The sequence below is a fragment of the Maylandia zebra genome, linkage group LG3 (assembly GCF_041146795.1).
Source record: "Maylandia zebra isolate NMK-2024a linkage group LG3, Mzebra_GT3a, whole genome shotgun sequence".
Classification (NCBI taxonomy): Eukaryota; Metazoa; Chordata; class Actinopteri; order Cichliformes; family Cichlidae; genus Maylandia; species Maylandia zebra.
In genome coordinates this window covers 9,716,505-9,732,019 of record NC_135169.1, presented here as the reverse complement: position 1 = coordinate 9,732,019, position 15,515 = coordinate 9,716,505, and the positions used below count along the sequence as shown (strand labels likewise).

At 39.6% G+C, this 15,515-nt stretch overlaps 1 protein-coding gene across 1 annotated transcript in view; it reads right to left on the bottom strand.

Moving 5' to 3' along the window:
- LOC112430901 (protein NLRC3-like) overlaps positions 1-15,515 on the bottom strand; it is a 45,539-nt gene that overhangs the window by 24,153 nt on the left and 5,871 nt on the right. Inside the window, exon 2 of the mRNA XM_076879336.1 lies at positions 11,850-11,942. The gene's annotated coding sequence lies outside the window, so the exon portion shown is untranslated. The remainder of the gene's footprint in view (positions 1-11,849; positions 11,943-15,515) is intronic.

The window sequence follows — 15,515 nt, the reverse complement described above, 5'->3', positions numbered from 1 at the left end:
GATTAATTTGTTTTGAAAATGTAAGAAATAGAAAGTACAGATATTTGTTTAAAAATGTAGGGAACAAAAGTAAAAAGTAGTCTGAAAATAAAAATACTCAAGTACAGATACCTGAAGTGCCTTAAGTACAATAACTAATTATTAAGTGTGCCTATGCCAAGAGGCACACTTAATAACTCACCCCAGAGTTTTGAGACAAGCTTCACAAATGTTATATCATTTTGTGCGGCTGGATCTGGAATGGTGTACTATGACTTTTGGGGTTTATGACTTTTATACTTTTTTAAATATTAATATTTTAGTGCAAATTTTGGCCCATTGACATGATGGAAAACTCCATATCCCACAATTCATAGCACACCTCTGCCGCCATATCCCACAATTCATAGCTCACCTCTGCCAGTCAAACAATGGAGCCCACCTCTTCGTTTTATATATTGCTTTTATCAATGTTTCTAGGTGACAAAATAAACTTTTAAGATATTTTCAGGCAAAAATGTAGCTGTGTAAACTTAAAGTATCTGCTCGTTTTATCAAGACATCCCATATTAGCAACAGTGCTCTGACGATGTTGCTGCCATATGGCAGCTAGCCGGCTAGCTAGCGCTTGGCTGAAAAGCACCAGCTAGGGCGACTCTCTCTCTTGTTTCACCTCCCGGGTCTCTCACAAATACTCGCACAGACTCGGAGTCACATTTTCGCTTTTATGGGCCAATGATTCATTTTAGTAATGGTATAAACAGTGAAAGGTGGTGGATTGTCCAGATGCTGGTCGATGTGCAAAAATAACTGAGTTGTTTGGTGGTGGCTAACGCGGAGCTCCAACAGAGGGCAGCTAGCCACCGGTGTATGACAGAAAGGACATGCAGGAGCCGAGCGACTGGCTTACACCGAGAGCGGTTCTCTGTCTCGTTTCACACCCCCCTCTCTCTCTCTCGCGCCGCCGGTACGAGTGTCCGGTGAACTGAATGTCAGGTAAGACATTATGTATATTTTCGTTGTGCTGACTTTTTACAATCAGTTAAAATAAGTCATACTGCGCGCTAGCTAGCATGACAGACTTTCTATACAGCTGGGTGCGTGCTTTGTTACTGATGGTGAACTTTATTGTATTCATAAGGTTCGTTAGTAGAGTTGCCAAACGTCCCGTGCAAACGGAATCGTCCCGCATTCAGAGAAAATATTACACATTTCGTATTGAGCTGAAAAGGAACACAGTTTGTCCCGTACTTCAGCTACAATGGAAAAAGACACAAAGCTGGAGTTATTCTCTCGTTACGCTGCACAGCGGACTCTTCCCCTGTCATTCTCTTGCCTGTTGCAACTTCAATCATGAAACTGATAAATGATCAGCTGATTGGCTTTTCTCTCGTGTTTGTTTATCACCCACTTTGTGCCAGAAAGAGGAAGCCGGCGGATGTTGCGCTAAACAACAGCAGCACGTTTAAACTTGATCAGCTGCTGTTAGAATTTATTTGATATTAATTCTAGTATCAGCTGATGTTTTCTGGAGCCACAGCTGTAAAGGTGGCTGGTCGAAACCAGGAGATGTCCTTACTGAATCATCAGAGCTGAACAGGTGATGGAGAAACAGGTTTAACTTTTAGGTGACATGAATGAGTTGAAGGGAAGTTATGAACAGTTTCTGAGAGACAAATAACACCAGGATCCTTTTCTATGTAGCTGACAGCTGGTAACTGTGCAGGGGCGGATCTAGCAAAGTGTTGCCCGGGTTTCCATGTAGGGCATTAACAGGGAGAGGGGGGCACAAAGAAATACTTTTCTTTCTTATTCTCATTAAAAATATTTAGCTTTTATTAAATAGTTATCTGAATCTTACAACCAAAGTTTGTATAATAATACACAAGATTGGCTGTAGACCATTGTTAATCATTCAGAACACTGTGTAAAAATTAGAGATGGCACGATACCACTTTTTTATGTCCGATACCGATATCACAAATTTGGATATCTGCCGATACCGATATGAATCCGATATAGTGTTTTTTAATCAACAAAACTGTTTTTTTTAAATATCTTGCTGCATTTTGTATAAGTTCATACTCAAGTTTAAAACAACAACTACACTAAAGCTATTCTGTTATACCTGTATACAAAAAAAATATTTCATAGTTCAGCAATACTGATCAATCTAATAAACTTAAACCTACACCATCCTCCCTATTCTGGTACATTAAAGAGTACTTAGCGCAAATATTAAGCAACCTAACTAATAGGGTTCCAACTCCCAGCAACAACATAACTAAATAAAAAATAGGGAACCAGCCCTCACGCTCCACCTCATGATGCTTAATCGACGTAATCAACCTTAATTTGATGCAGTGTGAAAAAAAATGCACAGAAATCAATTATTTTTCAAGAAATATTAAATAGATTCAACATCTTTCTTCAACAAAATTGCAGACTGCACAGATGGTACCTTCCCAAAGGAAAAAGTACTATAGCTTACTAGGGTATATATATTAGACTTAATAGTCACTATATACAGTAATTGACTTCTATTCATTTTGCATCAAATTAAAACTTTGGGTGTCAGATAATTATTTATTAAAAGCTAGACATTTTAAATGAGAATAAGAAAGAAAAGTATGTCTTTGTGCCCCCTTTTCCCTGTTAATGCCCTATCGGCCCCCCTGGCTAAACTTTGCTAGATCCGCCCCTGCACAGTTACCAGCCGTCAGCTACGTAGAAAAAGATCCTCGAGTAGAAAGTAATATTAAATACATTCTAACAACAGCTGATCAAGCTTAAACGTGCTGCTGTTGTTCAGCCGCTGGTTTCCTCTTTCTGGTGCAAAGTGGACCAAAAACAAACAAGAGAGACGGACTGGCGACAGAAAAGCCGATCAGCTGATAATTAAGCAGTTTCATGATTGAAGTAGCAGCAAGAAGAGGCAGTCGCTTGTTAAGCTTAACGCAGGAATGCTTTACAAACATTCAGAGATGGACTTACACACTTGCTTTACTTCTCTCGGGGATAACTTTATCGGAGATGAAATGCCGGGTTGCTAGCGAAGCTCCACATGCTATCCAGACAACCGACAGGTCCCGCATGCCACAGCCGCTCTATCACGTGATGCATACTGTTGCAAGTTTTGTGAGGTGCTTTCGTGATATTTAATGGATCGGATTACATTTTTTATTTTTCTCTGATATCCGATCCAGTAATTTAGGTCAGTATCGGACCGATACCGATACGTAATATCTGATCGGTCCATCTCTAGTAAAAATAACAAAAACCAAAAAGTGAATGCAAAAGTGCATAAATATTTATTTTACGTGTTTGATGTGTGTGGCAGGGCGTGGTCTGCAGTGTCGCTGCAGACCTTATTTAAGACCTTGTATGTGAGGAGCAGGATTTTGAATTCTGGATTTAAGAGGAAGCCAATGAAGGGAAGCCAATCATAGGTACTCATGTATCTCGTACCGAGTGTTTCTTTTTAGTGGACTTTAGTAGAGCTGAAATTAAATGGAGAATGGAGAAGGTCATACAACTGCCTCATCATTGGAATGTCCCTCTGAACTGACAACATTGCCAATTCCAATCTGAAAAGCAGCCACCAGGCCCAGGATCCTGCAGCAGCCACCAGGCCCAGGATCCTGCAGCAGCCACCAGGCCCAGGATCCTGCAGCAGCCACCAGGCCCAGGCTCTTCCAGCAGCCACCAGGCCCAGGATCCTCCAGCAGCCACCAGGCCCAGGCTCTTCCAGCAGCCACCAGGCCCAGGATCCTCCAGCAGCCACCAGGCCCAGGCTCTTCCAGCAGCCACCAGGCCCAGGATCCTCCAGCAGCCACCAGGCCCAGGCTCTTCCAGCAGCCACCAGGCCCAGGCTCTTCCAGCAGCCACCAGGCCCAGGCTCCTCCAGCAGCCACCAGGCCCAGGCTCCTCCAGCAGCCACCAGGCCCAGGCTCCTCCAGCAGCCACCAGGCCCAGGCTCTTCCAGCAGCCACCAGGCCCAGGCTCTTCCAGCAGCCACCAGGCCCAGGATCCTCCAGCAGCCACCAGGCCCAGGCTCTTCCAGCAGCCACCAGGCCCAGGATCCTCCAGCAGCCACCAGGCCCAGGCTCTTCCAGCAGCCACCAGGCCCAGGCTCCTCCAGCAGCCACCAGGCCCAGGCTCTTCCAGCAGTCACTAGGCCCAGGATCCTCCTGCTCCACCAGGCCCAGGATCCTCCAGCAGCCACTGGGCCCAGGCTCCTCTAGCAAGGCACCAACAAGTAAATCAACAGTGACTTCAACGGGCCATCACAAGGAAATACTAATCTCACCATTTTCAAAATGCCACCTAAAAAAGCTAACCCAGGAGTTGAAGAGGAGTTGGAGGAGATTAGGAAATCGCTTAATTTCATGTCTGATGAACTGAGCAAAGTGGCTAAACAACAAGGTATGCTACATGACCTAATGGATGAAATAAAACAACTAAAAAACCTCATAAAGGACAAGGACAAGAAAATAGACGACTTGGAACGGCGAATCGAGGACCTTGAACAATACACAAGAATGGATGATTTAGTCATAAGTGGTCTGGAGACGCAACACCGAACCTACGCCAGAGTAACAGCTGGCGGAGGTAAAGACGGTGAAGATGCCCCGGTAGAGGAGCTGCAAACGCTTGAACAGCAAGTGATAAAATTCCTTCAAACGAAGAATGTAAGTATTCAGAGCCATCATATTGCAGCATGCCACACGCTCCCCAGAAAAGACAGTAAAACAAAGCCAGCAATCATTCTTCGGTTTGTGAGTCGCAAAACAAAGATTGAGTTACTGAAACAGGGTAAGAAGCTAAAAGGGACTGGTGTGTATTTAAATGAACATTTAACGAAAAAGACTGCTGAAATTGCAAGACAGGCACGCAGCCTGAGAAAACAAAATAAGATACAAGCGACATGGACGAGGAACTGCAAAGTAATGATAAGACTAAATGGCAATCCCGAAGAAGCGAAAGTTGTGATGATAAGAGAACTCAAAGACTTAGAGCAATATAAATAATCAGGAATCTGCTATGGAATCTATTGGAAAAGTGACGATTGGATAATGAACAATGGGTATGGAAAGTGTTTCTGGCCTTACGGCTCAAAAACAATGGAAACAACAACAACAAAAACACATAAATGACAAGTTTGGACACAGATTATAGGTTTCCATTCGGAGATATTGAAGAGGAAGACTTTGATTATGAAAAGGACTGTCAAGGTGGTTATTTTGCCACACACGCTGAGAAAACGAACTTCAAAATGTTTAACTATGCAGAGCACAACATGAATGACCCTGAAAGTAACATTGACCCAGATAACCACTTCTACAATAACACCAATAATACTTGTGAGTACTATACAGATGACCAATTCAATGTGAATATTAAAATGGCAAATGCATTGTCGGTCATACATTTCAATAGTAGAAGCCTGTATAAAAATTTTTCTAAAATTACAGAATGCTTAAGTAAGTTAAAAAAGTTTAACATAATTGCAATATCAGAAACATGGCTCGATAATGAGAAAGTTAGTGAAATGGGACTGGAAGGATACGAATTATTTACAATGAACAGGGTGAATAAAAAAGGAGGCGGTGTTGCTTTATATGTAGATAAAGTTTTGAAATGTAGTCTGATTGAATGCATGTCAAGCACCATAGATAACATATTGGAATGTGTCACTATTGAAATTCATGTTGAAAAAGCTAACAATATAATTATAAGTTGCATCTATAGGACACCAGGTTCATGCCTTGAGATATTCAATGAAAAACTTGCTGCTATGTTTAGCAACCTAAATGATAAAAAAGTGCAAATAATTTGTGGTGATTTTAATATAGATTTGCTAAACCCAAATGGACATCAGAAAACAACAGATTTCATAGATACAATGTATAGTAACTCCCTTTTCCCTGTAATTATAAAACCAAGTAGAATAACAATTGATACAGCTACATTGATAGATAATATATTCACAAATAAAATTGACCATGAAATAGTAGGTGGACTTCTTATAACTGATATAAGCGATCATCTTCCTGTTTTTGCAATTTTTCAAAATTATTTTGGGATTAAAACTAAACAAAAGAATCAAACATTTGATATGATACGACATAGAACAACAAGAGCCATTGCTGCCCTCCAGGTGGACTTAAAGGAACACAATTGGAATGAGGTTTTTGCAAATGAAGATTCAAATAGTGCATATGATGCATTCTTATCAACTGTAATTTCACTATATGAAAAACATTGTCCTTTAATGAAAATCACTAGAAAGCATCACAGATCAAATAAGCCATGGATCACAAAGGGGATAGAAGATGCATGTAAAAAGAAAAATAATCTATATAAGAGATTCATAAAACAGAGGACAAAAGATGCTGAAATAAAGTACAAGTTATATAAAAATAGATTAGTAAATATTATAAGAACAAGCAAGAAAGAATATTACCACAAATTATTGGAGCAAAGTAGAAGTAACACACAAGAAACATGGAGGATATTAAACAGTCTAATCAAAAAGGGCTCAAAAAATAAGAATTATCCAGATTATTTTAAAAAAGATAAAGATATTGTGCTTGATAAAACTAAAGACATTGCAAATGAATTTAATGATTTCTTTGTAAATGTTGGCTTTAATTTAGCAAAAGAAATTCCAGAGTCAAGAAATAATAACGACCTAAATAAACATATTACTCAGAATGTGTCCTCCATGTTTATTGGTGCTGTAACTCATAGAGAAATAATTAACATTGTGAAGACATTTAAAAATAAAAAGTCCACTGACTGTTTTGGTATTGACATGATATTAGTTAAAAGTATTATAGAATATATAGTGCAACCTTTCGCATACATTTGTAATCTGTCCTTTCAAACTGGTGTGTTTCCCTCACAAATGAAAATAGCAAAAGTTATTCCAATCCATAAAAACGGAGAGAGATGTCAGTTTACCAATTATAGGCCAATATCACTACTCCCACAGTTCTCAAAAATTTTAGAAAAGTTATTTGTTAATAGACTTGATAAATATATTGAGAAGCATAATCTCCTAAGTGATAACCAATATGGCTTTAGAGTGAAAAGGTCCACTTCAATGGCAGTGATGGAACTTGTTGAAGGGATATCTAATGCTATAGATAATAAGGAATATACTGTTGGTGTTTTTATAGACTTAAAAAAGGCGTTTGATACAATTGATCATTCTATATTAATGAATAAACTAGAGAGATATGGCATAAGAGGGATAGCATACAAGTGGATGAAAAGTTACCTGGATGAAAGATATCAATATGTCGAATTCAATAATGTAAAATCTAAGCAGTTGAAGGTAACTTGTGGTGTTCCTCAGGGCTCTGTGCTGGGCCCTAAATTATTTATATTATATATAAATGATATATGTAGTGTTTCCAAACTGTTAAAATGTGTATTGTTTGCTGATGATACCACTCTGTACTGCTCAGGTAAAAACTTAGAACAGCTTCTGACTACAGCGGAAAAGGAGTTAAATATATTAAAAAACTGGTTTGATGTAAATAAGTTATCATTAAATATAAAGAAAACAAAATTGATTATTTTTGGCACTAGACCAATGAAAAATGTATCTAAAATAAGGGTTAATGGAATTGAAATTGAAAGAGTGTACGAAAATAAATTTCTTGGAGTGATAATTGATGATAAGCTGAGTTGGAAGTCTCATATAAACCACGTGAAAACAAAAATGTCAAAAACCATTGCTATTCTCTATAAAACAAAGCATGTCCTGAACAAAAAAACATTATACACACTTTATTGTACTCTGTTGCTTCCATATATGACTTACTGTCTGGAGATATGGGGTAATGCATATAAAACGAACACTCTTCCTATTTTCAAGTTACAAAAAAGAGCTATAAGAATTATAAACCAATCAAACTATATAGAACCAACTAACATTTTGTTTATTAATCTGAATACCCTGAAATTTTATGATTTAGTTGAATATAAAATGGCACAGATAATGTATAAAGCACAAAATAACTTGCTTTGCCCCAGTACTCAGAAGCTGTTCAAAGTCAGAGAGAGTCAATATGACTTAAGGGGAACAGATTTCTTTAAAAAAAACAAGATAAGGACAAATATAAAGCAGAGATGTGTTTCTGTTAGAGGAGGTAACCTGTGGAATAGTTATGACAGTGATTTAAAAAGGTGTAGTTCATTTTCCTTGTTTAAAAATATGTTTAAAAATAGAGTATTAGAAAAATATATAAATCAAGAATGAAAAGAGCAAAAAGGAGAAAGAAAAAAAAAAAAAAAAAAACAACCTCTTGATTCTTTTGCTTTGATGTAGTTACTTATCTAAGGTGGAAAGTTTTTTTTTTTCTTTGTTTTTTTTTTGTTTGTTTGTTTGTTTGTTTGGTTTTTGCTTTGTTTTATTATTTTCTTCAAGCCCTGTGTACAGGAGCTGCATACAAAAAGATATTTTGTGAAAAGGGTTGGCGTAATAAGCAAATGCTTCAGCCAATACCTTTTGATTAGCCTTGTCTCATGCTTTCTTTCTTTATGGTAGATTTTTGTTCTGTTTTCACTGTTTGTTTGTTTGTTTTTTCACTGTTTTCACTGAGATTTGAATTTGAATGCTAATCAATAAAATCAAATCAAATCAAAAATCAAAATCAATACTAGAGTTGGATGTCTTGGTCTCGAGCAGGGATGGGTATCATTTAGGTTTTATCCGATACTGGTGCCAAAACGGTACTTTTAAAACTGTGCAGATGCTTAAACTGTGCTCGAACCGGTGCTTAAACCTTTAAAGCCGGTAGGAGCGGTCACGCTCCATTTTGCATAACTATTTTTAAATCCCTGTAGAACCAGAAACACGTAAGCTAGTGCAAAAAAATTTTTTTGCATATGAAATCAGAGGAGTTGTACTTACTTACTTAAATGTAAGGCCTTTTTTAATTATAAGCCTTACAAGCCTATACTGGTGTTTTTAAAAGTCATGTTTGACTTCATGCTTTTCTGAATAGTTTCTGGGATGCTTAGAACTCAAATTGCACTGCTTTAAATAGTTTATTTTGATGCACATGCTGTTTACTTTGCAGATTTGCTTTATAATATTATGTAAAAAAAACAAAAACGATTTTCAATTTTTTTGTAGTTTATTGCACTTTTTGCAATTTATGTAGTTACTATGGACTTAATGCATACATATTATTAAAATTTGGGCGATAACAGTTGTATTGATGTATAGCAACTTGAAATGCTCCCAAAACTGGCACTACAGCATGTAAAAATATAAAGTAAGCTCTGGCGGACTTGGTTCTATGGTAGGTCTTAAAGGGTTAAACAATGGAAAAAACAAACTTTGTCCTAAAACCTATCATGTTTAGCTGTTTTTTTTGTAAAAAGATACAATGTTAGCCTTTTTTGCTGCTATAGGGCATATGGTATCACTCTATCAAACAAGAAGACACCCACATGTAACTATGACGGTGTTGCTAGTTTACCTTACATACATTAATTTAATAACGTGGTTAGCCTACTCAATGTAAATTACACACGACTTTACATTAGGCTACTCACGCAGAGAAGAACGGCTTCTGCTGCCATCATCATCCGTCATCATTTCAGCTAAACTGGCAGGGCTAGGGGCCAGGAAACTACTCTTTGGGTTCTTGGGGGATGTTGCTAACTCCGGGTCCGATAACAGGCACCACACCGGCAGTAGATGTGCTCGGTGTGAGGTCTCGCAGCAAGCTATCAAATGGCACCGGATACCGGTACCCATCCCTTGTCTCGAGACCGGTCTCGAGACCACTTTTACGTGGTCTTGGTCTCGACAGACTTTGGTCTTGGTCTTGGATTCCTGGGTCTTGTCTCGGTCTTGCTGTCTCAGATTGACATAGTGGTCGGGAGATTTGGAGTTAACAGTATCCATGACACACAACGTAATGTTCGAAAATGTGTCGTGTGCAAAAGCATCAGCTCTAACAGCCGTGCTTAGAGAGTCCTTTATAGTGAATCAGAAGAGTCGACTCCCATTGAGCGAGAACCAGCTCCTCACTTAATTTCCTTTTGCTGCTCAGCTCCCACACAGTGGCTCAGCTATGCTCCAATCATAGCTGGACTGGCCATCGGGCATACCAGGCATATGTCCGGTATGCCCGATGGTGATTTTTTGTTTTTATGGGCCGATGTTTTTTTTTTTTTTTTTCGTTTTTGTAACAGTATAAACAATGAAAGGTGGTGGATTGGTCAGATGCTGGGCTATCTGTAAAAATAACTCAGTTGTTCGGTGGTGGCTATGGCGGAGCTTCCACAGAGGCCAGCAGGTGGATGAAGGAAAGGGGAGGCAGGAGGAGGAGAGACCCGAGGCGGTGGCTGGTCCGAGTGTCAGGTGAACTGAACTTCAGGTAAGAAGTTATGACCTGCAGTCTATCTGGGTCAGATATAAACCAAGTTTAGGTGCAGTTTATTTTCTTTGTGCTGACTTTTTACTGTCAGTTACAATAACTCATACTGCGTGAGCTAGCATGACGGAGTTTCTATACAGCTGGGTGGGTGCTATGATGTTACTGATAGTGAACTTTATTTTATTCATAAGGTTAGTTAGTAGAGTTGCCAAACGTCCCGTAAAAAATGGAATCGTCCCATATTCAGAGAAAATATTACGTATTTCGCATTGAGCTGAAAAGGAACACAGTTTGTCCCGAACTTCAGCTACAATGAAACAAAGACACAAAGCTGGAGTTACTCTGTCGTTACGCTGCACAGCTGCCTCTTCTTCTCTCATTCTCTCCCCCTGCCTCTCCTGTTGCTACTTCAATCATGAAACTGATCAATGATCACCTGTTGTTGCAGACTGCTGAGTTTGCGTCTTTTGCTGGGACTTACATCGGCCTTTCTGATGTAAGTCCCGTCTCCTTATCACTTTGCGGCAGAAAGAGGAAACCAGCGGATGTTGCACTAAACAACAGCAGCACGTTTAAACTTGATCAGTTGTTGTTAGAATTTATTTAATATTACTTTCTAGTATCAGCTGGATGGTCAAGACAATGGGTGGTCAGAAGAAAAGGAAAAGGTAAAGGACAGAGGGACAGAAGATAACCACCCATCATCTTTGTAGCTGACAGCTGGTAACTGTGCAGGGGCGGGTCTAGCAAAGTTTTGCCAGGGGGGCAGGTGTGGCATTAACAGGAAAAGGGGGGCACAAAGAAATACTTTTCTTTCTTATTCTCATTTAAAATGTCTCACTTTTAACAAATAATTATCTGTATCAAGTTTTTATGTCAAATCTATAGAAATCATACATATACCAACAAGACTGTGTACATCACTGTCACAACAGTGGTTGTTTTCATTCAAAGGCTTTATGACTTTTCCTATAATACCTGGTGGGCCGGTCTCTAATCCCTCCATATTGTGGCCAATCACATGCGAGGATATAGTATAATAGAAGTAATAAATGCATGAACTAGTTTTTCAGCATCACTCTGAGACAGGATATTTCTAATTTTAGAGATTTTGCACAAATGGAAGAAAGCATTCCTACATATTTGTTTAATATGGGCATTGAAGGATACATCCTGTTCAAAAATGACTCCAACGTTCCTCACAGTGTTACTGGAGGCCAATGTAATGCCATCCAGAGTAAGAATCTGGTTAAGTAAAGGAAAAACATGTTGCATTTGCATTTGCAGTAAAGAAAAATTGAAAAACTGTTAGAACCTGTTTAATGTCTGAGAGCTGCAGTGGTTCTGATAAAGAGTGAGCAGTCTGAGATGTCAGTGAGCAGTAACAAGGAGAAAATGTTTGCTGCCTGTTGAACAGAAACACTTTCCAAGACAATTGAAAGCTGAATGATCAGAGACACTTACAGCAGTGACGCTGAGTCCTGGTTCTCCTCACAGATCCAAGAGTTCACAGAGTGGAGCTGAAGACTTCACTTCACCTGAGCTGGATCACCTCACCTGCAAACACTGACACAATAAGTCTCACAACTTCCTGTCGAGCACAGCTGGCTCCACCTCAGTCTCTAAAACCTGAATGTTGACTTCTTGGAACAAACTGGTTTGATCTGTTTGTGTTTCCAGTTAAAGGGAGGGACGGTGTCACTTACACACTTAAAACTGTTTTATAAAACACTTGTGAACAAACACTGGAAGAAGACATCCAAAATCCAGCACTTGGGATCTGTTGTGGTACAAGTACTGCACCATGTGGACAAGAGATATTTTATTCTGTATTCCTATGGTCACAGTTATAATCAGAATTATCACTGATTAATCATTTACCATTGTTGAATCAGTTGACAGAATAATCTTTGAATCACATCTATGTTAATCTGAGCAAGATATCAATGTATACAGAGTATCAGCACTTTAATCAGTCTATTGTTGTTCTGTATTATTATTTCTATCTGCTTAAGCTGTTGTCCATCAGTGTATTTACACCTCTCGATCTGGTGGGTTCAGCAGGGCCTGTTCCAGTCACTTGGACATATTCAGGCCTTTAACAACATGCACACCGTTATGTAATTCACGCACGTTTACATACACACTTAATAAGAACAGAAAGGTCGTCTTAGGACAGTCTAGAGCTACACTATCACAAAATGCACAATTTAATACACACTTGTTTTTCTCTAAAGTAGCAGTTGAGGTCCATATAAGGAGAACTTTTTGAGTGCGAGGAACTGTTATCATTTCCAGTAAGATCTAACTGTGTGACGTCATAATGACTATAAAGCTCTCTTTCTTTGTGCAAACGAAGAAGAAGTCCGGCTCTTCCCACACTGTAATGTGTGTTTTAATAAAATGATCTGTGCTGACCCAGCTGTATACCAGTCGTAGTCTCTTCCTCAAAATCAGAACCATGACAACCACCACTGAGTTAGTGTTTGTATAAATGTGGTGAAGCAAAGCCAAAAAGAAAACCCCACCATCATGTGTATAAAAATACTTATTGGATAAATAATGAAAGAATCAGCACAACATACCAAAGAAAGAAAAATGAGGTCAGGGCCTCAGACAGAAATGATAAAGATATAAAACATGACAGTTGTATATGAACACAGGTCTGAACAGGTTGGTCCTGATCTGCTCATTAAAATCTGCATTATCTCGCTTTTTCATTTTCTTCAATAGTTTTGTCTCTAAAGAGCTTACACTTTTTGAGTGGATGTGGTTTTTTGTGGATTGGGCACTGGCGATCCGGTTCCTCCATTTTCTTTGGACTGAGATTATTCTGGTTCGGCTCTGCCGTAATGTCCATTTTGTGTGCTGACACAGTAGGTTTGCGACTATAAGACCTCAGTTTTTCTGTGGGAGAAGGGACATGGGTGTTGGCCTTGGACATAGCAAAGCTTGGGTCATTCCTCATTTTCGCTTGCCGCTGGACAAATTGTGTGAAAACTGAGAACGGAGGAAATGACACACTATGAGTCTCCTTGTACTGTGTTCCTACAGTTGTCCACTTTTCCTGTAGGTTGAAGGGAAGTTTTTCCACTATTTGCCTGACTCCTCTAGCTGTTTCCAGGTAAGCAAGTCCTGGGAGTGCGCCATCTTGTTTAGCACACTGTGGCTCCAATAAGATGTCACTAAGTTCCTGCAGCTTAACATTGTCTTTGTTTGTGAGTTTGGGAAAGTCCTCTACCTTTTTTAAGAGTGCGTCTTCAATAGCCTCAGGTGAGCCGTAGCACTCTTCAAGGCGTTGCCAGACCATCTTCGCACCTGCAGCAGGATTGAGGGTGTGTACAGCACGAATGCGCTTAGCCTGTTCGGATGATGTTGGATCCAACCATTTTGTTAGCAAGTCTAATTCCTCTCTTGGAGACAAATTTAGGTCTTTGGTTGCGCTGATGAATGAGGTTTTCCATGCCCAATAGTTTTCAGGTTTGTCATCAAAGTGCAAAAGACCTGTGCTGACTATTTTTTTGCGAATTAGGTATTTTGCAAACTGTTGCATTTCACTTGATTCAGGTACGCAGTTGTTAAGGTTGGGGGTGTGCTTTGTGGAGTTGGACCAGTACGTGTCGACTACACATGTGTTCGCTGTTTGCTCCTGTTTCCTTTCTCTGTTTACAGGTGGTGTTTTCGTCTGAGTGTTGGTTATAAAAGGATTAGTTATTTGTGTACTCTCTTGTACATCTACTTCATTGCAATTTCCTTTAGGAGACTGTGCTGGGTCGTGCTGAGTGTCTGGGTAGAGTAACTCCCATTGTTGTTGAACATATTCGTTAGTGCGGTGCACCGTACTGATGGGCTCAGCTTCCTCACAAAGTTCTCCGTAGAGCTCCCCGCTCTGAATCTCTTCTTCTTCATAGGCTGAGGCCTCTGCTTCAGCTGCGGCTATTGCTTTTTGGCACTGGAGGACATGTAGATGAGCATCCAGTTCAGCTCTCTGTTTCATTGCATTAGCTTCCTTTTCAGCGAAGGCCAGTTGAGCTCGTGCTGCTTGAGCTTTGGCGTAGGCCCTTGCAGCTGCAGAAGCTGTTGATGAGGATGTCCGTTGAGAATGCCTTGTCGATGTTCTGGATTGCTGCGACTTGGTGTCAAATGGCTGAGACCGTTGCTGCATTGTAGCTGGTTGAGTGGCGACATCTGCTTGTTGTTCACCACCGGCTACTTCGTCTAGCTCTTCGGCAGCGTAGTCTTTTAAGTAATTTCTTCCTGAGCGTAGACTCATGTTGCTTAAAGTAGCTCTGTATGCTTGAACCTGCTGAGTAGGCGTCTTTTCGTTCGTCTTTTTACTATGCTGCCCTCACGACACGTGACCATGTGAAGCTAGACAGCTAGCGAACAAAATAGAGGAGATCTTCCACACAAGGCTTGCTTTTCTTGCTTTTAATGAAGATCCTTTAAAGCCTTATCTCTCTCAAGGCTTCTCCTTGCTATTTCTTATTTGTAACTAAAACATACAGAAAGTGAAAATAAATTGCTAGCTAATACACATCTCAATGACAAACTTACTGATTAGCCTAGCTTAACACGTGCGTTACATTAGCATTGCAGTTCACTCCATGTAAACACATATAAAAGTCATCTCTGAACATATTAATAAGACGAATGTTTCCCAAGGTACAAGCGTGTAGGGCACTCTTAGCGTGTACATGAACTCGTTCACTCTTTTAATACTGCCGAAGCACTTTTCACGGCATTAACGGAGAAAATACGTCAAAGATAGGTTAATGATCAGAGCGCTCCCTCGCTCCCATTTCCGCACGTACAATACAAAGATCGCTTGTGATAACGATGTCTCACTCTGAGCAAATTTCGAACCCATACATTTTACCTGTTTTTAGCATGAATCACTTATAATATTTCTTAACTTTGAACTTATTTATCACTTTGCTTATGTAACTTAATCAGACTATGCACTAACCACAGACTTTTGACCAAAAGGCATAACATTCATCTTTAATCACTGGTGAAATAAAGCTGCTTTGTTTGATGATGATTGATGTGGTTGTGTTTCCTGCTTTCAGTCTTCCAAGGAAATTTTCAGACTAGAAATACTAGAAACCGCCTGCAACACAGTTTCAG